Genomic DNA, 27,148 nt, shown 5'->3' with positions numbered 1-27,148 from the left:
CAGCATGTTTACTTTCACTGGTAATTATGATGAACTGTCATTAAACAACTTATATACTTTATTCTTAAATACATGTATAGATGGCAAATATCTTATTTCTATCGGTAGAGAGTTCCATATTCTGGCAGCTGTAACCATGAATGATTTATTCGGCGGGTGGATTGGCCAAGGCAACCTTTTAGGCCACATCTTGAGACATGATGGCCTAATGGAGGCAAGTGTTAGGGACAAGTAGGTAGCAAGAACGGAAAAGGAAGATCTCGGATGAAATAAAGGAAAAGGTAAAGAAGGATGTAAAAGAGAAGAAATACATACCTGTGAGTTGCATCAAAAGACTTCATTTTGATGACTTTTTTACATAATACTTTAACAGCACAACACTATTACTCATCGATTTAGTTGTATTTACACCAATAATCTCGTTAAAGTACGTAATACATGAAAAGTAACTTTTTATTTCTCCTGTTTAATTGAATAATAAGTTTAACTACTCTTTTATAGCGTCACACTGATTTACCGTCACTAATTGTGCGCTTCCTTCAACGACGTTATAACCAAGTTATACTGTACAACAATTGTCACCATCTAATTACCTTAACGGGAGTCACGAATGAAATAAGCATGTTACTACTTGAGTACCCTGGAGACATGGGGTGGAAAAGGGAATGGAAAGGGGTCAGGGTGCAGAACGGGGGAGAGAAAAGTGATATCTCTCCTTTTCTCCGGTCACTTCCTTCAGTTACGCCAGGGTTTTGGGGGTGGGGAAGGAACCGAGGCGAGTCGTCACGTGACCCTGGAACGGAAACCCTTTGAATACCCCGGGGGAGGACGCCTGGAGGGAGGGGGAGGTGGGGTTGTGGAGGGGGGGTTTCCAGGGGTATCTCACTCGAGACGTTATTAAAAGGTGCCTCCGCCTGACGCGGGCAAATCATTCGTGATATTCCTTAGGACGCCGCCTGGCGAGGGAACACGGAAAGTGTGTTAGCATGAGTGGCCCTGAAGGGTCCACTCCAGGCATACTAATCGATTCCCGTCTCGTATTCGTGACTCGTTCTCCTCTCCCGAAAAAGGAGATATCTCCGGCACTCTTCTTTCGCATTAAGTAGATGAAGTAACGATCTGCATCCATCGAAAAAGGGTTTCTTTCAGAAATTACCATCCATTTATGATAATTTGAATACATATATATTGAGAGGATAATGGATGGGATGGCTTTGAATGGTTGATGATCACCACTTTTCGCGATGGAAATTCTCGTGCTAGGGATTTTATTTCTGCTGATTGAAACCAGCGGGGAGAGGGGGTCGGGGTGAATAGAAAAAAAAGCGAATGGATTCAGTTACGGTAAATCTTTTAACAATGCAATTAGTTGCCCGGTCTAACTGCAATATTCAAAATTTTCTGTCTATAAGTATAAAAGAAGATGTCTGTTTCTCTTTCCGCTATGCGTTTCAATACGGCTGAACGGATTGCAACCACAGTTAGTAGCTAGGTAAATATCATGGTACCGAACCCCGTGGTGCTACATCCAATGGCGTTCAACTCGGCCTTTGCATTGTTTTGTCATTACAGGTGTTTACGGCACGTCATAAAACTTTTTGGCGCTACATCCTGCCGGGTAGGCACACCTCTCGACACGCTCAAAGGGTAAATATGATATGAGATAATAAGATAAATCCATAAGATCCATTCATAAAATAAATTAATATAATGAGATGAACCATGAATTCCAAGTTTTCCACTTCTATGTGTACTATCTTAACTGAGTTACGCCGGGTGGCCTGCTACTATTTGTATAAAAGAGGATGTCTGTTTATCTGTGCTCTATGCGTTTTCATACGGCTACATGGATTGCAACCAAAGTTAGTACATAGATGCGTCTTATGCTTCCAAAGCCTATAGTTCTACTTTTGCGTGCATCTGACGCGTCCTTTATGTCGTTTTCTCATCACCATTTTTTACGTTACGTCATACAACTTCAGCGGTTGGACATCCTGACGGGTAGGCACACCTCATGACACGCTCAAAGGGGAAAGGATTCTACGCTTAACTATCAATCCTCGCGTTACAAACCTTTTTACTGGGGTATGCGTTCACATGACGTTTTTGGTCCACGTACGTAAGGGCACATAACGATTAATGTTGTGGAGCGGGGTATAAGCTAATCCCGTGCGCGGTATATGGGAATCGTTTTTTCCATTATTTGCCGTTCAACGTCTTCCACTCACCATCTTATTTCAACTTTTAGTCAACCGTCGGGGCGGGGCTATCATGTATGTTTATATTTGTTCAGTCACCATACCTACTTTGTTCAACAGTTTGAGCCTTCGGCGCTGCCAGTAAGTGAAACTTACCTACTTTGTTCCTATTCCTATAAATCCTCGTCATGAATTCCAAGTTCCCCACTTCTCTGGGTACTATGCTTTCCGAGTAACGTTGGGTGGTCTGCTAGTTTATAGCAATTTATCATCATCATCATCACTGGTCCACAATCCTAAGATAGATGTAATGTAGATCTTCACTCGATTCTCCTATCAGCGGAGGTACTGAGTTGCCGGAACCCGGATCGGTTTATTATTAACTAAGTGTACCTATCGTTTTTAATAAGTATTACTAACGTTTGTTTCATCGTGAACGTACAATCCTTCCTCAAATAACACCAGAAACTATTTCTTTCATTCACGTTCCCAACGTTCTTTTCATTCCCGGAGCAAACTGAGAAAACACGTCCAAAAAAATAGACAAGTCAATATCTCTGGTGGCGGGGGAAAAGCCAAATTGCGCGTGAAAAGACTATATTTCATCTGCAGAATGGCGGAAAAGGGTAAGGGAGGAAAACTCGCGGAGGGTTGGAAAAAAACTCGGCCGGTTTTCTTTTTTCTTCACTTTTTTTCGGTAGTGGTATGAAATCTGAGCCTCGTCCAATCATAAACCTCGACATTTGTTTTATCTTTACCTATTTTTTAAAGGGATAAGTTATGCAGAAATGTATACTTCTCTTCCATCATATCCTAATATATTTCATTACTAACCTGCACGGCTATCTTTTCGGTGCTTACAAAAAAAGTATAGAGTCAATGTGACGACTTAGGAATTGTTCATTTCAATTTTTCTATATTACTTCCTCAATGTGTCAGCCAAACTATATTATCTAACTAGAAAAAACCAGAACTGATTTAATCGAGGTATATTCATTCATAGTATTGTACGCCTTAAGTAAATATACAACAGTCCTCCATTTCTTTCCTCCCCTACGATCTTTGATGTTTTTTCATCCCTGTGCCTTTCTCTCGAGTCCATTTTTGGTAACTAATTTAAGTATACCGGGACTAGCCACGGTGATAAACATTTACTCACCCACAATACACAAAATTGTTCGAAAACTTCACAATTCGCACAATTTTTCACGGATTTTTCGCTCAATTTGGTAACTAAAACTACTTCCCTCTTATTATCATAATGTACAAATACTGCTTAACTTATGTAAGAAATATGATTTTATTTGATATTTTACGGAGTAGGACGAAAAACTTCAAGTTTCTTTTTGTAGTGTTTTAAAATAATTGAATGTAGCATCAGCGCTAAAATTGGATCCATCAATCCATTGGGGAGGAAAACTCGCGGAGGGTTGGAAAGAAACTCGGCCGGATTCCTTTTCTACCCCCTCTTTTTTTCGGTAGTGGTATGAAATCTGAACCTCAACTTTTGTTTTTATCTTTACCAATTTTTTAAGGAATAAGTTATGCGGAAACGTATATTTCTCATCCATTATATTCTATTGTATTTCATTGCTAACCTGAACGGCTATCGTTTCGGTGCTTACAAAAAAATGTGTAGAGTCAATGTGTCGACTTCGAAATTTTTCATTTCAATTTATCTGTATTACTCCCCCAATGTGCCAGCCGAACTAGATTATCTAACTAGAACAAATCAGAAAAGGTTTAATTGAGGTATATTCTTTCGTATTATTGCATGTCTTAAATTAATATACAGCAGATGTCCATTTCTTTCTTTCCCTAAGATCTTTCATCCTTTACTTGTGTCTTTCTCCCGAGCCCATGTTTTGTAACTAAGACTACTTCTCACATATTCTTATTATGTACATAAATACTGCTTAAGTTATGAGAGAAATATGATTTAATTTAATTTTTGCAGAGCAGGACGAAAAACTTCGTTTCTTTTTGTAGGTTTTTTTATAATTTAATGCGGCATTAGTGCTAAAATTGGATCCATCAACGTTTTTAAAGCTTTTGAGAAGAAACGCTGCCTGATATGGTAAAAAGCGGTGAAATTGTTGATATTTTTTGCTTGAGCTGATAGATTTTGGATAGATGTACGTTTTTAGCGAAAGGATACGTCTGACAGTGGTCAAAAATACCAGAAAGACTGGAAGAATACTCGGATTTTTTCATTAAAATATATTGAACTTCTCACATAACGGTTCGAAAGGGTTAGATCTATCTGTCCGGTTCCCAAAGCCTCAATCTGTAACTCGACTAGAAGTGTATCATTCCCACCTCCAAAGTAGGACGAAATCTTGGTCTTGTAGTGACATGTTTTTCATTGGCTATTTCTTCACGAAGGTGAGGATCCATCGCAGTAATACAGGGGTTCCCAAACTTCTTTGTACCACGCCCCCCCCCCGCTACACATATCAGCTTTCCATTTTGCAATACCCTATTTCCACGGTGCCGTACATACCAACTCCAAGTACTTGTACTCGTATAAGTATGTGCCTACTTGATACGGTGAGTAGGTAGATTTTTTGTTCACTGTTGAATGCGGTAACGCAGAATGGAAAGATTACAATTATGAAAACTTAGAAAGAATTTATTTCAAAGATCTGAGGAAATTATTTTTGTAATTTTTTTATTTATGCCATTTGGGTGTCACGCCCCCACCCCCCAGGGGGGCGCGCCCCCCAGTTTGGGAACCCCTGGTCTAATATATAAAATAATCAGTCATCATTTCGTAACTATTTTAGATTTTTTATCAGCGTCGCATTCAAACGTCTTCGATATCGTGTGAATCGCCTGCGTTCAAACCATAGCCCAAGAGCCGAACATTAATCCTAAAAATGCTCATTTACCAATGCGTGCCACTCCGGCCTCAGCGCTTACTTTTTTATTTACCTTTCTTCGGCCTGACTAGCATCGATAAGATGATTTTTCTGATAAGCGCTGCTATCAAGATAAATGAGGAATATGATATGATAAGCTTATCGATTACTTCCGATAATAACTACCAAATTAATGAGTATCAGAAGAAGATAATATAAGCCAATACCAAGGTAAATCTGTTGACCTATTTTAATTCCACGGCAACCTCCTGTATCTGAATCGTTACTTTTGAACCACAGTTGACGTAATCCTTTTGAAAATCGTTGAGTATGCTTCTAAAGGATCCTGAGATCCAAATCCATGTTTGTACATTCGATTACATATACAACCAGCTTGAGAACATGAATACATTTATCTTTATTGCCTATAAGTGTATATATTTTTATTGGAGCTATTGATCGCCAATTTTTATACGCAAAAGTTATTAAAATGTGCTGTGTAAATATTTTAACTGTCCAGAATGCTATGTTGTTCAATTTTATACACCAAAATTGTGCACAACACTATGGACGCTCTTGGCCCGACAGACCTACTGGATGGACAGACCTACTAAGGACGCCCTGCAGTTCGCGATTAGAATGAGGCAAGGGTTGCAGTGTTTTGCAACAAAGCTTCCAGATAATATTATTTTGGGTATATCAATGTGCTACATAAGTTTAATAGATTAGCATTCATTGATCCGTGGGGTCATATCCAAACCATAAGCATATCGGTAGTTCTTTGAAAATGTGGGTGTCGAAAACTCTAAATGCGTTCGCTACTGGTCTAATTTGTGATAGTAATTGAATTCAGTCATCCGTGACACGTGCTCACGAATAACTTTGGCACACCGAGAACGTTCGATAATTTTGGGTCAAAATCTACAAAAAAACATTTAATGCCTATGATGTGCTCTGAGGTCATAATCGAATATTCATCTGAGCGGATGTGAGAACCTCACCCCCAGGCACCGAAGTTTATTTGAAAACTCCAAAATAATATTGCCTCAGGAGGCTTTTTTGCCGACTTTATGTCATTTGCGGACACTGTGAGGTGTATAACAACACCTTGCAGGTGTATAAAATCACCCCTCACCGTCCTTTGCGTACACAACCTTGAATTTATGAAAGTCCATATGAGAGTTAGGTATTGAAAAATTCCATTTCTAAAAGTTTACTTTAAAACGGGAAGCTGCCATTGCGTCTAGTTTGAATTGGTGGATAGGTTCTTAAGACTGCGTGCTGTGGGCGTAATTTTTCGCCACGTGAAATTCTTCGATTTTCGCTAAAGGTGTAACAGCATGCCATCCATCTTTTGAAAAGTCATATTTTGCCATATTTAAACAAAGTGGCATTAACTCCTAAATAAATAAATGAAAACAAAAAAGGCAAATTCGATCTTTAAAATGATACCAAACACCTATTCCTAGCATCAAAGGTTGGTTGATTAGAACTAACACAAAAGTGTTGGAAATGACCAGCACTGGGGTAGAGATCTACGGTAAAAAGCTCAGCATAGTATGTGATTAAGTTGTGGGAAAGTAAATTTTCACTCGAAATCTAAAACTTTCCCTCCAATAAAATTATTCCTCTAATAAAATTAACCGATGATTGGTCCCTGAAAGGTTCAGGATGGAGGGTGGGCACGTGGATTTCAACATTAGATGCCTGCACATGAGCCAATTGATCGTGTTCATTCCAACTCTGAGAGGTGAAAGTATTAGGCATGAAAAACGTAGCGCGTTCGCATATCGTTTCTCTCTTTTTTCAATTTTACGAACAGAATATGTAGAACCCGATGCGGCGGCGCCCCCTGCCCCTAACACCTGTTTCGACGACGGTCTGCGCGCATCGACTGTGAAATATATGCGGAACCCACCCGCCCCCCCGGCAGAGTCCTAATTTATTCGTTAATTTCTCCCCTGGCTTAAATCGGTTCGCATTTAAATTCCGTCGATTGAGATGATTTGTTAGAGTGAAGAATGAAATGTGTTGAAAGGATCGACAACAAATATCACTCTGATAAAGCACCGGATAAGCTCGCACAAAAATGTATGGTTGTGATAAATCGAACTGTTCTCGGATAACAACTCTTATTAACCCATTACCGTCCATCACAGCCATATGGCTATATCCTATCATCCTGAGCATGTGAGGATCTTGGAGAAAACCTGCAATCGTTTTTGTTCTTCAATTGTCACAAATTGATTTAAGCGAATTAGCCTTTGAGGCGCTATAGACTCCGAGACTGCGCGCAAGGCTTAGATTCCTTAAACAATTGAGAAAGGATATATTTAGGATCGAAGCTGAGAACATCATCTTAGAGCTACACTTTATTTCCAGGTCCGACAGAAGCGATAAATTAAGAGAGATATTTAGCCGAACGGATAGATATGGGAATTCGATTTCCCCCGAACCATGAAGGACTTCAATAAATGCTAGTCGTAGTCTTGTTTAAGCATTTTCTTTTTATATTTAGGCGGATGGTGTCCTAACAACCCCTGCCACTCGCCTGCTACGCTTGCGGGGTGGTATGCAGATGTAGATGGAAGAAGACGGTCGAAATAATCCCTCTGACGGATAGAGATGGGTGCGAAATGGAAATTAAATATTGACACCTACTGCCTTTATATCACATGCAAGTATCATAAAGTGAGCAGGAAACGGTATTTTATAGATAAATTTTATTTTATTTCATTCGGATATGTGCTTGCCCTGAAGGTTCATCCTTTTTAGCAAGGTCACTTGTAAAAATTGAACAAAATTAGACTCCAACCTCTGCGACCCAGGGTAGTGTTATGACTACGGGTAATTCTGAAGGAAAAAGTTGATGCATCATCAAAATATTTTACTGGATTACCAAAGACGACCATAAAAACAACGCACAGAAATATCTTCACAATCGCGAGCAGGAGGTTTTCTAGGCTGATATAGCTTAATCCACCCTAAGTGAATATGGTCAGGGAAGAGATTTTTTTAGATGGCTGGGGATGGGTCAGAACAGGGTTGTTGGTCGAAACGAAGAGAGTCAACATTGTTTCCAGATCGCCGAAATAGATTAGAGAAAGAAAAGTCTGGTGCTATGATACACATCTACTCCGTAATCCGCATGAAGAGGCGTGTGATGGGGGTGTTACTAAGATTAGTAATATGATGCAGTGGCGCAGCGAGGGGGGGGGGTTTGGGGGTTAAACCCCCCGCCCCTCGCTTTGGGGGTTAAACCCCCCCCCCCCAAGAGCTCAGAGAAATTTCTAAATTTAATCTATATTACGTAATTGGATTGATATTACTAATAGAATAGTGTAAGGATTAATAAAATATCCCTCAGACAGTCGTAAAACTCATCATTTATCTTAAAATTCCGCAATTTATTAATCTCGCACCTACCGCTTATCCTGGTGGGTATTCCATACCCCCACACACCCCGGTATTAGTCGCACCTAAACCCCCTCCCTCAGTCTCAATTCCTAGCTACGCCCCTGATATGATGGACTTGATTCTGGTTATTATTAGCGTTCTCTAACTCAAGGAAGCGTTCCTTTGCCTAAACCTCGTATTTGGATTTCCTGGGCAATCCTTGATACTGAAAATTTGAGAGGAAGGCTTACCAAATTTTTCATCCGGGTTTCGAGCCCGGTATCCTCCCAACGCTACACATACTGAGAAATCACGCCTTCTACGCCTTCCTAGTCTTAAAATCTCTAAGAAAGAAACTACCAATTCAAAAATTTGATGGCACTCAAATGCAAGCCCAGTTTCATGTGGAAATAAGGTATAATCAGTTGTTTAAACGAAATTTACGTACATGAAGATTTGATCTATGAAATTCATAAAATCTTAGTGCTATTCCTCGCAATTACAAATATTTTACTGCAAAATATTGAGGAAAAAAGTGGATCGCATTGCACTCATCACTGCGCCGCGGACATTATAGAAAACAGATTAAAATGCGACCGAAATGGTAACAGAAATCACCCTCCCCTGGCTTGGAATAGGGTCTCCTCTGTGCAGTCCCCGTGGTTCCAATATTGAATGAGATGTTCACGCTGCCTTGAAGCCAGCACACTCACTCCGCCCATTCTAATTCCATCGGTGGGGTTGGAAGAAGTGGTATGGGGAGAGGTTAATGCAGGAGTCGGGTTTCCGACGAGACGGTCAGCTGCCGCATTTGATCCCTGCGATAAGGATAATGGAGGCGGATACAGTCGTGAATTGGCGAGGGTATTGTGGGGGTTTCCAAGGGTCAGGGGAAGGAGGGATGACTCGGCGACCAGAGGGACACGTATAGCTACTTCTCGAATAAGGGACGATTGATGATTGGCGTTGCTGCTCGTGGAATCGTGGGCGGTGATGACGGGCGACAAACCGGTCACCTACCCGCCCACCTGACTAGGAACCCACTCGCCGAACTAACTGGGGAAGTCCCATTTATCCTCCGGTTGGCATATTCGTGGCCCCTTAGGAAGTTGGATTGAGTAGACAAATGTGAGCAGAGGGCGGTGGTGGAAAATATATCCATCCCAATTGGACGATTTAACTACGACTGTAAAGTTTGTTATTGTATTAAAAAAATAGCATACAATAGTTTGCATACAATTTTATACAACACATTGTATGAAATTTGTTGCGTAAAATATTGCATACAATTTTATGCAACATATTGTATACAATTTGTTGCATAAAATAATGTTGCATGCAAAATTATTCATGAAAACTGCGTATTCGCCTGTACTTATTGAATAAATTGCAAGTATTGGGATTGATCTACTGTACATATATACGTTGCCAACGACATATTTTGTCATATTTTCATTTATATTATTTAAAAATTTAAATTTATTGCAATAAAATGTTCACAAAGTACATAACAAAAATATTTGTGTATAAAATGAGTGTTAAATTGTTCCAATGGAAATAAGGCCATTCATTTCGCTTTAAATTAATGATGGTATTTTTATTCGTGTTGTAAAATTGGTTACCTATACATGTAATCGAATATACATACACGATTCTGGATCTCAGGATCCCTCTGAAGCATACTAAACGATTTCTAAAACGTATACTCCAACTGTGGTTCTAAATTAATCATTCAGATATATCACTTTGCTATGGCATTAAAATAGGTCAATAGGTTTACCTAGATATTGGTTTGTGTTATCTTCTTCGGATATGCATTCATTTTATAGCATAAATTTGAAATTTTTATCGAATGAAATCAATAAGCTTAGCGTATCGCATCCCTCATTTACCGCAATAGCAGCGCTTATAAGAAGAAAGCACCTTATCGATGCTATTCGGGTTGAAGAAAAGTACATACGAAAGCCAAATCAGTGAAACTCAGTGGTAGATGTGTTATCAAGTACATAACCAACAATCATTTATCATCATATTTATTTTTCCAACGCTGAATACGTAATTTTGTTCCAACTTAGATGTTTCTGGTTAAATTTTCCCTCAGTATACTGCAATTTAACATAGAATTTACTGAAACCGGATCATTTAACATTGAAATGCACGGAAGAAGTGGATCTAACGTAGTAAAAACGACGCGAAAAAAAATCATATCTAAAATATAGAGCTATGTTATCATGACTATTACGAATTCTATATGAACGTTTTTGATTTTTATTTCCATGTGTGTCTTGATCCCTCTAGGGAGCAGGACTACAGTAAGAACGATTTCAGGATGCACATTTAAAATGCTCTTTCACCAAAGCAATCTCGTTTCTCTCGAAATAGCCTGTTTCTGTGGAGTTTACCCTGTTGGCAAACAACGCCTCATCAGCCATGCTTATCGTGGCAGTCTACTCACGGCACTAGCGCGCTGTGCGGCGCTAAGAGTAAACTTCTCCCGTGGAAGTTGGTAATTTTCCCGACCGAGTAGCTCTCCCATGCCATGCAGACTTTAAATCACTCCGTTATGGTCCTAAAATATTAATAAATTGCACTATTACATCGTTTAAAAATAGTCTTTCACAAAAAAACGGGGCAGTCGTGGGACTGGCCGACAGAAGTGAAAACTGAAATAATTATTTTCCATTTATTTTTTATATAGATTTAATATTATCAAAGAACTAATTTTTCCAGTAATACTCATTTTTCAACTAAAATTGAAATTATTTTTTTCAGCAAACTGTTTATTATTAAATATATATTAAAAATACGATGTGTATGAATAGAAAGTAACATCATTTATATATTAAAATATAATATGCTTTTATTTATTTTATTTAATATGCTTTAAACCTATAATTGTTCACTATGCACAAAAAAGAAACTGCCTTAAATTGTACTGACCTGTATTTTTATAGCGTGTACACTCTTCTGCACGTTCATGCACGAGCTCTTTATATTTAATGAACTTATACAATATACACTATAGATTTTTATTTTCAATTTTAGTATTTTTTAAACAAAAAGACTTTAATAGTCTATATATATTAACAATATATTAACAAAGTTTATATATTAATATCTATTGACTGTCTACAAAATAATACGCACTGTATAGAATAAGTACACATGTACAGTATAGAACTAGAAGCAGACAGATGCCAGTATTCAGTATGTAAAAGTATAGCGGTGACGCAAGCTATACCATTGTATACACTATACACACTATACATATGTATATCTCGCTGTACCGATCACGGTGTCGGGCCGGTGACGCTCACGCGAATTCTATGCTTTTTCCCCATCCCGCAAAAGTGCTTAACGCCGCTAAAGAAGTTTTCACTTAAAAAAATAACTGTCGGTAATGAGGAATAGCTATCTCGTCTGAAAGAAAACATATGCCTATTGGCAGAGCTGCATTCTCTACGCGGCGGTAAAATGAATATTTTCATTGAATACAAACTGAATATTTGATTTACCTTTACGAATATTTGGTGTACATGTAGCCAAAAGCTCAAGGCCATTTCACTTACATTATTTTATTGTTGACTGACCAAGTATCACATAGGATGGTTGACTAACAAAAGAAGCCATATTGTAAGTCTGCCTTTGTTAAAGGATTACCATTTCCCTGCGAATCAATATCTGAAGCTAAATTTTTTAAAATTCATTCGTTTTATTAATTACTTGGGCCATTACGCACGGTCTCTCAGTGTCAAAATTAGTTGTACTTGAAGAATTAAGTCACTTTAATTTGCATTGTAAACGGTATGATGATTTTTTTTCAATTCTGCATTTTTCGTTATCTTTCACCAAATTCAATCTTCTACGGCTTTCATCCAAGGCTTTCCTTTCTCTCCAAGCATCCAATTTTCTCCTCCGTATTACAATATGCTCAAAATTTACGCCTTCAAAAGATCATCTTATCGATGCCAAATTTCATGTTATGCCTTCCTAAAACGATTTTCGTATTTTCACGTCCCTGCCTTTACAGAGCTACCTATCTTTAACTTCAGAAGTGCGTCTACTACTTTTTGAGTTAGCTTAAAATTTAATTCAAAATATCGAATCAAATTTGCCTTTTACAATAAACATTGCCCTGTGAATTTGGTATCACATTCCAAGGACCGAATAATTCCTTAGCGGAAAAAAGGAGAGTTTATGAATTGTAATATGAATGTTCTGCAACCCTTAAGACCTATATTTATAAGAACAGAAACACCAGAATTATTTTGAGCCGGAGATCCTATGCATAGAGAACAAAGAGGGCGTTGAAGCGAAGGGAAATTTTGAAAAGTGTTCGTTTCAAGGAAATGATCTTTTTTCTTTTCTTCGACCTCAATTATTTACATATCGGAGTACAGGTCTGAGGATGATACGCAAAATTTATTGACAACAATGATATAACATATTGTACTGTCGTAGTTACTATCAGTGAAATAATCTTTGCAAAAAAAAAGGTATGTCAAAATTCTTGCCTCTTCTATTTAATTTATGTGCAGTTGTTGATTATTTTGTTGGTTTTTAAAGAATATTTTAATAACATGTCATGCCTGTATGTATCAATTTAATGTAATCATATTAATTCATGGCCCTGGAGAAGACGTATCGAAACGTTTGCAAATAATTTTGAATATCATTCTCAGACCTATACTGCGAGGCGTTAATCGGCAACGAAATGATCGGGCATGAATTTTCTTACTCCTCCCATGAACCAATTTTGCACAGCTCCCTCCCCTCCTTACGTGGGGCCCGTATTGAGCAATCTCCACGCTGAACCATTTCTCTCCCGACTCCGCTTAAGTCGAGAGTGATCACGGATTTTCCTGAGTTGCCATTCGACCGCCACGCATCCAACCCTTGCCCAGCCATCTCAACCTCGTCGACATACAACTCATTGCAGACATTTGCCCCTCCCAACTTCAAGCCCAAATCCCTGTTTTATCAATTCTACCTCCCCCACGTTTGATTGACTTTGTGTCTTGTAATGAACACCGGATTTTTCAATATGAATAGGGGAGTTTTAACGCTTTATAACATTTATTGCACCTAACTTACAGCTGTAAGAGACGGCTGTCGCATTTCATTTCCTTTCTCACCCAAAGTCAGCGTTTTTCCTTTCCTTTCGTTTCCCATGTTCCCCATAGCCCAACCCCGTCGGCCACAGGAAGTGCCTGCATGACCACGTAGGGTGAGACATGCTGGTAACGTAATCTTGTCATGCACTTGAGCCAATAACTGAAGCGCTGACGAGAGGGAGACGACGGCACGTTGGTCAGTCGGCGTGGGTATGTAAACGAAGTGAGAATAAAGCGTGTTTGTTCCCGACGTGAGTTCTTGCTTCTTTTCCGCGCGACTCATCCGTCAACACCTTGAATATGGTGCGAGCATATGGGATCCGGTGCAGAAAGACTTAATCGGCGAACTGAATAAAATACAATGGGAAGCTGTGCGATTCGTCAAAAACTGCTATGGGCGTACAGACAGCGTTATCCAGATCTTAAGCGAATAAGGCTGAGAGACGCTAGAGACTCGGAGGCTACGCGCTAGGATTAGATTGTTTGAGCAATTGAGAATGAATTTCTTTAAGAGCGACACGGAGATCATCAAAAAATGTTAGTTGTAATTTTGTTTGAGCGTTTAATTTTTATGCATTGACGGATGGTTTCCACACACCCCCTGCCACACGGCTCTTTAGGTAGCTTGCGGGGTAGTATGTAGATGTAGATGAAGGTAAGCGAGAAAGAGAGAGAGAGCTATGAGGAAGACATTTGGTTCCCGCTCCCTTTGCTTTCCTCCCTGAGAGGGAGGGGCCCGCTGAAATTCCCGGGGGAAAATTGTATTTGGACGAAGGCGTGGTGAGGTACGGCAGTGGGAACGAAGTTATCCGAAGACGGAATGATGCCGGAACACAATGGGATAAAAGGACCTCCGCCTTCCTCAACGCCGCCATCGCCTCTGCCGGCTCCTCCTTCTCCCTTTCTCGGAACCTCGTGATAAGAGCACATTCACAGCATCCGCATTCGTGGCGGTCCAACACGTTTTTTTTTCTTCTCTTCACCCAAACGTCGTCACATCTGAGATCAAATTCCCCGTCGAACGCGTACCATTATCAGCCTCGAGTTCCAGGAAAGTGTGAAAGCGAAGGGAAAGCGGAAGGAAAAGGAATTAAGTGACGCACGCGAAAGTTTTGGGATAAGGCAAAGGGTTACTTTCCCACTTTCCTTCTTCTTACATAGTCCTTTTACAAGATGAGTCGATGTGGGGTGAGGTAGGAGCCAGCCGGAGGGAGGAATCTCAATTCGATCACGTGACCTTGACGTAATCAATCGTGGGTGAGCAATTTTCTACTTTCTGTAGTTTGCTCTATCTTTTGTCGGTATGATGGAAGACGTGAGCGATAGCGTAGGTCATTTTCTCCTCAAGGGATGGATTAGGAAGGAAGGCTGGAAAGAAACCGGGAATTATCCTGTGCTTAACGGAAGACGTCCAGCTAAACATGCCTTATCATCCCATATCACGAAAAGAGTGGTGAAAAAGTAGTACTCTCCATACAACTCCTAGGAGGACACGGTCCACGGGTGGGAAGGCTGCCCCTAGTAACTACACCAACCCTATTCCCCTCTCTAGCATTTCTTTAACTATTGGGGCGCATCTTTCTAATTCTAAAGGTCTGTTCCTAGCGTATTTCTTCTTTAAAAGTATGAAGCCATGACCTTGAAAGTTCCAATAAATATAGGGTTTCGTCATTATCATTCGACATTAACTTTTACCTCGTAAATGATGTTTTTTCGTTACAACACTTGAGGTAAAATATTAGTATTTCACGAAAAGAAAAATTTTGACTAGGATCCATCATGTTAACATTGAAAATGTGAACATTTAGTATTAAATGGAAGCGTTCATTTGTTTCTGTTCCATGCTCGTACATTATGGCTGCAAGGTAAATCACGATAAGACATTGATCGCATGTTTTGCAAAGTTTCAAAATCGGGTATATGAAAACTAAAGATAACGGTAGAGATTAAATAACTGGAGAACGTGGGAAAATGCAAATGTTTGGGTAACTCATTAGAGGAAGCGCTCACGGTGGAGAGGAGTGAATATCTGGAATAGAATAGTTTTATAATTTTAAGCCGCAAGACGTGGTTTAACGATCCCAAAAGTTTTATTAATTGAGAGCTTATTAGAGGAACAGTCTACACGTATTGTGGAAGGCTACACGGGATTTCCACCGGGTCAGGTTCTCCAACTTCATCTCGGCCAAGGTTCTGACCGAGATGAAGTTGGAGAACTTGACCCGGTGGAAATCCCGTGTAGCCTTCCACAATTCAATACACCGGGAAAGCCTACGATCATTCTTCAGTCTACACGTATGTCAAACATAATGGGTCGAAACTATTCTCTCTTCTCCCCCTCCACTCATCTTCTGCGATCGAAACTTAACTATGAGCAGCGGAGTTTAGATTCATTTAGTTTCGTTCCTGGGAGTAAAGTTTCGTCCCGGGACGAATCTAAACTCCTTGGTGATTTTAATTTCATGTGGGAACGAAACTTAACTTAGGCCTCGTATTTTCGTTTCCCTCCGGATATAAACGAAACATTTTCGTTTCGTTTCACTTGCCATCCCTGGTAAGCAGCCTTTCGCTCGTACACTCCAATTCTTCAATCTGTAGGCTTACGGTCCGTTTCTTAAAAAACCACGATCCTGCCGGCGCAGGAAGACCTGAAAATATTCGAGTTGTATCATCAACGAAATTTAAACGGTGGACATTTTGAATCTTTTAACATTTCCATTCGATAAGTTTCAGATCATCGAAGTTGAGAAGTCACATTTGCCAGAAGTTCGAGAGACTGCCATTTCAAGCTCTCAAGAATAGAAGTCACCTCCCGCGCACCATGCTATTGTAAAAGCACTGCAGCCCACATTTGGGGTACACCGTCAGTACGGCGTCTACCAATGTCGCATTCGAAATGAGTCGCGGCGTATGCAAGCAAAATTTTATGGTGATTCTTTTTACCACGGTCCGCATTTATTACTGTAAGTGAAATCTAGCACCCTCGTCGATATGTTAGCGGCTATAAATTTTATATGCTCTCTCATATTCGGTTGAAATTTGTGAACAGCCATTTAATTAAATAATTCCCATGGTTAATATCTCAGAACATATCTGTGCCGGCCTCGATGGCAGTAGGGTAAAGTCCTCGCCTGCTAGAGCAGAGGTCGCTGGTTCGAGTCCCGAACGGGTTAGGTTGTCCCTATGCACGGATATCCGTGTGCGTTCAATTGTCAAATGTTATGAAAACCCCGAATTTAAGGTCATAATAGCGCTGTTTTCGGTGGCGTCGAAATAAAAAAATGGAACCAGATTGGTGGAAATTCAGCTACTATTTGGTATAGAGCTGGTATATGTAAGGGTTCTTAGAACTTAATTAAAAATAAGAGCACAAAATTGGAACACCTAAACTCAACTTGTCCACTGTATTGCCGTCAAAGCCAGAATGAGTGATAATTTTCACGAAAAATATTCTTTGCAAGCGACAATGTAAAAACGGATGTATATAAAATTATAAACTCCATTAACTATAAAATAATGAAGTTGGGAATATGGGTTGGGGACGTTGGAAGTTGGGTTGGGTATGACGTATATCCTAGTAGGTATGCAATGCACAACGTATGTATATTGGCTGGGTGACTAAAATTTAGGATACTCCGTCAAGCGTGGAGTTTTCATTACCAGCATTCGCTCACCTCACGGAAACACGCTGTAGAGAGGGAAAAGCATGCACACCACACAAAACCCTGGCAACAGGGTTGGGCAAAATACAGGCTAAGGAGTATTTGAAATAAAAAATATCTTTGACATGGGTATTTGAAAAACAAACTACAAAATAGAATTTTAAATACATTTTAAAATACAAAATACATTTGTATGGAAACTGAGAGATCTTTAAAAAATATAATTCCTTTGGCACGTTCTGGATAGTTGCAAATATAAAGTAAACTATTCTATCGAAAACTAAGTATTCTCTGAAGGATAATGTTACGGAAGTGTTATCAGAGCTACTTCAAAAGTATTTTACAAATTTTTTTTTTTAGAATGGGAAAATACCAAAAACCTGTGTTTGAAATACGAAATACATTAATTCCGTGCATTTAAACACCAAACACAAATTACAAATGTATTTCAAACACGTGTTTTAAAATGCTTGCATTTGAAATATTCCCCAGCCCTGCCTGGAAATGCCTTTAATTTTGGTAATTCTCCTTTAGATGTTCTCGGCTTGCGTTCAAATATCGCTTGCCACGCCCATTTAAGTGGCTTTCGGTGAAGTATATGAGCGAAGATGTGGGCTCAAATGAGATACATCAGCCGCAGGGGGTATGAAGTTTTTACTCGTACTCGACTCATAACGGAGAAGATATCTCATCCGCTGACCGAAATTTCAGAGGTGAAAAGTTTGCGAGCGCTCGGCAGAAAATCACGTCGATGTTTCTTTATGGCGAATTCTTTTCCAGGAATATACCGTGGTCCATCGAATATAGCAATAGCTCGGAATTTAGGCCATAAGTTCATGTGCAACGTCGAAGTTTTCTGATGCCAGCTTTTCTCGTGATAATAACATGTGTTGTCCAATATCATGCTCGGATGAGCATGGAAAAAGTATGCACTCCATACCTTTTGTCTTATCAAGCAAGTTGTCTTTTGAAAATAGACATGTTTAATAACATTATATATTGAAAATTATATGGTTCTCTTATGTATGAATAAATTTGTGATAAGTGTATGGAATATTTTTCTATAAATTCAGTTTTACTCTCTCCTCTGGGCTCTACCTTTAATATTGATTCAGTGCCTTGGAGTATAATTGTTAAAGAATTTTTTATGCAATTCTTGCCAAATTTTTGGTATATTTATACATCTTCATTATTGGACTTTGAATGAAAATGAGCTCATACTTTTTTATACATTAACAAAATAAAATGTTAAAAATGTTTTTTAAAATAATAGAATAAAAATATTCACTTAAAAATTAATGATAAACTATTGTTGCTCACACTGGATATTTTTCTCTTGTATTCCCATTACTTATGAAAATTTTGCAACTGTTAGCTTTACGTAACAGGAACCACACACATACCACTTAATTTCCAAAGATTCGTAAGTAGTTGATCTGAATACATGAGGATATTTTCGAGATAATTGTGATTTATTCTTGGATAAGGATACATATGATAGGGGTCTATAATATGTAGCTTCTTACATTCGTCAGCTAATGATTGGTTTAAATTTTTTTTAAATTCAAGAATCAATCTTCGCCATTATTGCTTATAGGACCCAAACATGAAACGAGGGTGATTCTTTTAAGTTAGAAACACCAATTATTGACAAATGTTTCATGTACTCAGCTAAAATAATTATTCGCAGTAACATATTGTTATTTTTTCTTAGGCATAATATTCAACAATATTTTTGGTGAGAAATACATACGCACGTTTGTTAAAAGTTATTAGTCTGGTGTTCTAACAATTTTTCTTCGTACAGCCACCTTTTCTCCATTTGAGTTTTTTGGTCCAAACTAAAAAAAGTTCTTTCACGTTTTTAGCTCATTTGTTCGTGTCTTTTTTACTGCTTCATTTCTGTAAGCATTTATCGGGAAAACGTATTTGAGTTGAAATAAACGTGTTAAGAAACACCGCTGGCTATTACGATGTTATTTCCGTGAATAGTTACGATTATTCTCTCGATTTTTATTGGATATTTATCGAGGAAAATGCGTTCTTTCAAATTAATGAGTAGCAAACAATATGTTTCTAGAAGCATCACGCAAATTTGGGAATATTTTTTGCGTAATTAGATGAAATGGAATGGAAATTAGGGGAAGAAATAATATCAGCAAAACTTTCCGAAGTTGAATTTTTTCAGTATCGTGGCTTTTCACTTCTTGGCTACAATGATGTTCTTTTTCGTTCAATACGGAGGGAAAAATGCCTTAAAATATCACGGCATATAACAGAGAAAAAATAGTACCGCAGGCGATTTGTAGGAGATGAAAAGATCAACGTATTACTGCGAGACGTGATCAGTCTAGAAGCGATGTTTTTGAAAGTATGAAGCAAAACCTGCTTTCATTTTTTATGTAATTCCTTTTAACCAGGCAGTGTGTCTTCCGCGTTGTATTTCAGCGCTATATTTTTGTTTTGGAACGTACGTTTCGTGTCACTTACGCGGAAGTCCTTTGTCTTAATCTTTCATTTCTATGGGTACGTCACCTACGCCCGTAACAGATAACAAAACGCAATATTCACTTTTATCTCCATTGCCTTGAAGCGTCTTAATCACTAATGCTGGAAATTTTGACCCAAGACCGTATTTTATTTTCTGCCTGTACGCCTCTTGCGTGACCTGATTTTTGTTTTTTTGATTGGATGCTATTTTTGAGCCTTAGAATTAGTTTTTAGTTCCCCAAATATCTCAATGGAATGCATCTAATGAGTATGTAATATCAGTCTCATCAGTCTAAGAACAGTCTCATCTATTTTACCGTTTTTTTCTTTCTCCCCTCGCGTTACATCGAGTTAAGCGATATTTAGCGTTTGCTAGGATTACTATTATTGATAAGGAAGAATACACTGTTTTGTAGTTTATCGATTTTTAATAGTTCAATGGTGACTAAACATGAAGCAAAATTGTCGATTCGTTTTAATTTCTTCTTTTAGGTAAATGGTCTTAGTCAAAATAGCTAATTCTAGCTACCTGTATTATTAAATTTTATTTCTTTGATCCATTTACATTTTAAAGGTACTTATGAGTCATGTGAGGCAATATTTACTCATAAATTATAATAATAATCATTCTTTTTATGTTATTTATTCATTTAACCCTCTAGCCATATCCTCTTATTTTTATCAATATTCACATTTTATAAATGATTAAAATACAAAGCATGTATTTGCACTCATTGTCAAAGATGTCATTCATTATATAATCCTACAAATGGTAATACGGAGAAATTTTTGAAGTTTTTCATTTATATATCTTAATACTGTAAGTAATTTATTCGTCATCGTTTATCTATGCTGTCTGGCCAGATTTTTAAGTTATTAACATTTGATGTGATTGTCATCCTGATTTATGTTTCAATGACTGAATATCATGTTTATTTTGACCATATAGTTGAAGTAGTTGAGTTGTCATGCTGACCATGAGTTGAAAAATGTAGGGGTTCGGTGTTCTACGTGTATCACACCCCGATGCAAAAACAGCGACAGAATTCAGAGACGTAAAATTGTGCCCGCGGAGCCTTTATGCATTAGAATCCCATTCTCGCTCCGAAATTGTGTCCGGTCGCACCTGCAATATAGTTCATATTGCAAAATGTCGGTCTGCACAGTCGCTTTGCAGCAAAAAGGAAAAAATGGAAGCAGAAATATAGGCTGCGTAAAATTTTGTGTAATAGTTTCCATCTGAAATTTAAAATTAGAGCAAAACTCAACGTATATTATTCCATCGAACTCGGAGAAAACTAGGATTTTAAGATTTCCGATCTGTAATAGTCGTGAAGTATAAAATCTCCATCACTGTGCAGTAACCCTTGTGTACTTAATATTTACAGTACATCGATAAAAACTAATAATTTGTTGCTCTAGATGGTTATTATAATAATATGTAACGATATTTTGCGTATTGTTTGTTTTATAATTGCCTTTATTTGCATATACAAACTTGGTCCTTCTAAGCCATATGGCTTGTCACAAGGTTCCAGTTATTCAATACAACCTGTGGCACATTGAGAGCATAGCATTTATATTACAAGTTTCGACTTCAACTTTAGGGGCTTTTAAACAGAATTATGATAATTTAATATATTTTGTACATTTCCGATTAAAATAAAGAAATTACAAGTTATTTAAAATTAGAGCAAAACTCAACATATATTATATATATTATTAGTCAGTTTGCTTGCATATAATTTATAAATAGTAATATATTCATTCATCATCCGGCATTCATGGTGGTCGGACGTGTGTAGCTCTGTAGCCTAAAGCGTCTATACATGTGCCTTAAGTTGTCTGCATATTGTGATTAATACGTATCACGTAGCACTAATCAACAAACACTAACTATTTACGAACTCACAAAGTAATTTGAAATCCTCATGAAGTGCAACAAGTGTGAAGAAGATATTGTTGACGAGGAGTTCGTCAATTGTTACGGCTGCTCGTCAAGAATTCACTTCAACTGTGCCGGCATCAGAGAGTCGACATATAGGTCTATGTCCTCGAAGAAAAAAGAGGCTTGGAGATGTGTTACCTGTCGTTGTGCTGAGAATTCAAAGCAAAATGAGCAAAGCAGAAATCCACCAGCTGCATCCGTAGAGGCTCAGCCAGCTGAGGAACAACGAGAGAGCTGTTCCACTGATGCTGTTCTCACGAGGGAGGATGTACTACAAATTAAGAAGAGTCTTACCTTCCTCAGCCACGGCTATGATGAGTTTGTGAGTACCATAAATGCTTTTAAGAACACTGTGGGTGAGCTGAATAACACTATCAGTGACCTAAAAGAACAACTTAAACAGAAAGACACTCTTATTTGTGATCTCCAAAAGAAGGTTAACCGGTTGGAGCAAAAACAGCTAGAAAACCGCTTAGAAATTGTGGGTATTCCCTTGGGTGATAGTGATAGCAGTGAGCTCCTGACTGCTAAAGTTATCGATGTTACCAAGGATGTTGGCGTTGTAATTGATAGCAGAACTATATCTGAGGTTTTCGTCCTTCCTAAGGCTAAAACAAAGCTACAAAAAATCGTTGTTGAGTTTAACAGCAAAGTTGTGAGGAAATCTCTTTTAATCAACAGAACCTCCTTGAACAGCCCTGAGAACAGGAAAAAGTACCCTAATGCAAAAATATATATCAATGAAAGTCTAACTCCTTATCTCAAAAACTTGATGTGGCAAGTTAGGACTAGGGCTAAAGAACTTGATTTCAAATTTGTCTGGTATAGAAATGGTGGAATACTTGTCAAAAAAAACGAAACCAGCCGAATAATTAAAGTGGAAAATGAAAATGACCTATGTAAATTGATATAATATATATTTCAATTGATTATATTCCCGTTTCTTATTACTGATTTTGTTATTGTCATTAAGTATTTAACACTATAAGACACATTAAGTGTTCTATCTGTTTGCTGTTGAAATTGAAAGATCTTTTGGCATCATGGATCCATTGTCATCAATAGCTAGTGATGTTGAATGCAAATCCTATGAGAGCACTGGTGGTTTCTTGAATAATGTAAATTTGTTTAAAGGTTGTATTTTTTGTTCGTTGAATGTGAGGTCATTGAAGAAAGGTTGGGATGAAGTAAAAGTATTGCTCAATATGCTGAATAATAGGGGTCAGGTATTGGCATGTTTGTTGACTGAGGTCAATATAAAATCATCAGAAATGGGTCCTTACAACCTACTAGGTTTCAACTCTTTCCATAAACTGAGGGAAGAACGAAAGGGTGGAGGTATGATTGTCTTTCTGAGGGAGGTCTTGCCTGCAACGGTAGTTGATTTCGAGTTGGACGAATGCGAGTCATTGATCTTGAAAATGGTTTATGATTCTAACACAGTGTTATTAGTATGTGTTTACAGACCACCACATTGTAAGAAGAAGGATTTCCTCATTAGTCTGGAATCCTTCCTCGAAAGTAGATCAGAAAACCAGATAATACTGATTGGTGACTTTAATTTGAATCTAAAATCGAAAAAAGATACTAATGTGGACGCATACAAAAATTTACTTGCATCCAATGGGCTCACTGCTTGTATCACAAAAAGCACTAGAATAGAAATAAAAAAACGTAAAGTGACAGCTTCATGCTTGGATCACATTAACGTTAAAGGTTTCCACTCAAAACTTGATGGTTTCATTATCAAAACAAAAATATCTGATCACTTTCCTGTTGGTGTTTTCATACACACAGATAAGAGCTTACCTGAAGATAAGGTTATGGGACAATCTACTCATCTTTGCGACCGGAGGGTAACACAATTAATAAACAGAATAAACTGGTCGACACTACTTACACTCAATGATTCTGACAGCATTTATCAGCAACTGTGCGAAAAGTTAAATCATGTTTATTCATCATCTAAAATCAGGCAACGGGAAAATATCGGTAATAATACATTTAAACTTCCGTGGATGAATAATGCTATTTATTCAGAAATACAGATAAGAGACACACTATTCAAAAAATACAAATCCAATACAACAAACAAAGTGCACAGAAATAATTACAGAACCCAAAGAAATAAGGTAACTTCCTTGATAAGGCGATCTAAAATCTCTTATGTTCGCTCTAATCTCGAAAGGAACAAAGACGACATTAGGAAGACTTGGCTACTGATCAATAGCCTTAGGGGTGTCACCAGTAAGAAAAGCATTGATATGCAAATAAAATCAAATTTTAAGAATATTAATTTAAACTATGTCTGCGAATCCTTTGCATCTCAATTCACTAATGACATACAAAAAATACTGCCCCAATGCTCACAACACATTCTCAACCCTGGTGCTAAAAAAATAATTCCATCTACCTTTTTATTGTTGCCAGCAACTCCAGCTGATATCCAAAGTATATTACAGCAATCAAAAAATAAATGCCCAGGGCACGATAATATAAGAATGATCGATCTCAGTTGTAAACATGACATCATTGCTGCAACAACCCACTGGATAAACAAAAGCATAACTGAAGGTAAATTACATAACGATTTAAAGTTAGCGGTAATCAGACCGATATATAAACAAGGAAAGAAAAACGACACAAACAATTATCGTCCCATTTCTATTCTACCCTCCTTGGATAAAGTCATAGAAAGATATTTTGCGGTACAATTAATTAACTTCATAGAAAAATTCAACATTATCACTAAACATCAATATGGGTACCAAAGAAATAAAAGTGCACGATCGCTTCTGGAGTACTTCAGTGAAGATGTACGGAAAAGCCTAAATAAGAACTGGTCCGTTCTCGCTGTATATATCGACTTCACTAAAGCTTTCGATACTATCGATATCAACATCCTTTTAAAAAAACTGGAACGATGTGGAATACGAGGAATACCGCTTACATGGTTAGAAAGCTATCTCACCAATAGGAAATTACTTGTAAAATTATTTGAACATAAGAGCACGATTAAATCTGTCACCTCTGGTGTGCCACAAGGCTCTATATTAGGGCCAATACTCTTCTGTATATATGTAAACGACATACCAGAATATATTAATCATTCTAAAATATATATGTATGCTGATGATATAGCGCTAGTTTCAATCAGCAAATCTTTTGAAATGGCTAAGGAAAAAATGCAACAGGATTTCTATGCGATACAGTGCTGGTGCCATGACAATAAATTAGTAATAAATGATAAGAAAACGGTAACCATGCAATTCCGAAATGCCAAGGCAACGAGAAAACTAATAAAATTAAGATTTCATACGCATTTATGCCTTCATACTGGTAACCCTGGCCATAAAAAGAGTAACTGTCATTTATATTCCTGTTCATTTATTTCCCAAGTCAACTCCTTTAGATATTTAAGATTGACCGTAGACGAAAATTTTGACTTCAGTGAGCATATTAATCACTTGTGTAATAGACTTAGATGTATATTGTACCAACTATATTGTGTGAAATATACCTTACCAATTAAATTTTAAAAAATGTTGTACTTAAGTCTCGGTGAAGCAGTACTCAGATATGGTTTAACGATCTGGGGCTCCACAAATAAAACCCTGTTGAGAAAGGTGGAAAAAATCCAAAACAATATGGTATTACAATTGGATCCAAGAGAAAGAAATGTCTTTAAAATTTACAAAAATCTAAACATGCTTCCAATACGCGATTTATTACACTACATATTAATAACGGACAACTATTTTAACAATAGCTACAAAACTGTAAGAAATGTAACACACGATATAGGACTCCGAAGTACTAGAATATATAATGTACCTAGTTTCATCAACGCTCACGGGAAAAGAACCTTGGAACACGTAGTTCCTAAATTGTTTAATACGCTACCACAAAATTTGCAATCAATAGAAAATATTTCTCTACTAAAAACGCGTCTGAGACATTGGTTACTAGAGAAATATAATGATACCGATATATGAGAATTATGTTTGCTTATGTGATAATACATTTATTTCTTTGTCTTGTAGGTATGTTAAAAATATGTTATGTTATGTACACATGTTAAAAATTTAATGACATTATACTACTAAAAATGTTAAACATTGTTTTGTTAAAAACTAATCTAAATTTATGGTTTAAACATGTATAAAGAAAGATACATATATTTTGTCTTTATTTTGTCACATATATAATTTCTTTCTTCCAATACGAGAAATATCTCAAATGCAAACACGTTATATATTAAAAAAAAAATTTAATACATATATTCCTATAATGTTAATGTGTATTTATGTATGTACTCTTGCTCCCTAATAATTTTATAATATGTTTTTGGCAATAGTGGAAACATTATTAGTGAGAATTCATGTTTGCTAATGTGATAATACATTTCTTTTCTTTTTTGCTTAAAGTTATAACCTTTTCTGCTACCATTTCTAATCTCTGCCATTAAATTTCTTATATTATAAAAAAGTCTATTGTTAAAACATTTTATTACATTATATTGCTAAAAATTTTAAACATTGTTTTGTTAAAAATTAACCTAAATTTATGGTTTATACATGTATAAAGAAAGATACATATACTTTGTCTTTATTTTGTCATATATATTTTTTCTTTCTTCCAATACAAGAAATAACTCCAATGCAATCACGTTATATATAAAAAAAAAAATATTTGATACATATATTCCTGTAATGTTAATGTGTATTTATGTATGTACTCTTGCTTCCTAATAATTTTATAATATGTTTTTGGTAATAGTGGAAACATTATGAGATACACAATTTTAAAAGACAATGTACGACCACGAATAAAAAAAAACTAATAGGCACCTGCTGACAAGCCTTGAAAGGCTTAGCGGGACCTAGACTTTTTTTTCACATTGTATTTTCTTGTAAATGACATTTCATCTTTGATTAATGTTATAAGTTTTTGTAAAATTTCTAATCTCTGCAATAAATATTATTATTATTATTATTAAAAAAAAAAAAATATATATATACTTTTACCGCTATCTTCTTAGTACCTTTTCATACTTCTCTATCCTACCCATTCTTGTCTTCATGTAGTGAAAAGCGTTGCAGTTGAAATAACTGTTTTAATTCATGGAGTAATGCGTTTGCGTTTGTATTCTTTCAGACGGCCTACCATTTACGAAAGAAGCTATCAACGAACAAATGTGGAATAACCGGTGCTACGCTTGGAGGTCTCGAGTGATAAATTGAGTAAGTACTGATGTGAATGTATCTCTTGTGGAGAGTTGAGGGTTTTTATTTTATAAAACTATCAAGTTAAAACCAACTTATTTATTCTACCTTCTTTCCGACATAGAGGTATATGGTACGGTATGGTATTTGGAGGAGGCTACCGACAGCAAAGGCCATTTGTGACGTGAGGAAAGGGTGTGGAAGGAAGGGTGGATAGTGGTGGTGGCAAGTGAAACGAAACGAAAATGTTTCGT

This window comes from Ischnura elegans, chromosome 8, assembly GCF_921293095.1.
Source record: "Ischnura elegans chromosome 8, ioIscEleg1.1, whole genome shotgun sequence".
NCBI lineage: Eukaryota > Metazoa > Arthropoda > Insecta > Odonata > Coenagrionidae > Ischnura > Ischnura elegans.
Note: the sequence above shows the minus strand (reverse complement) of the source record.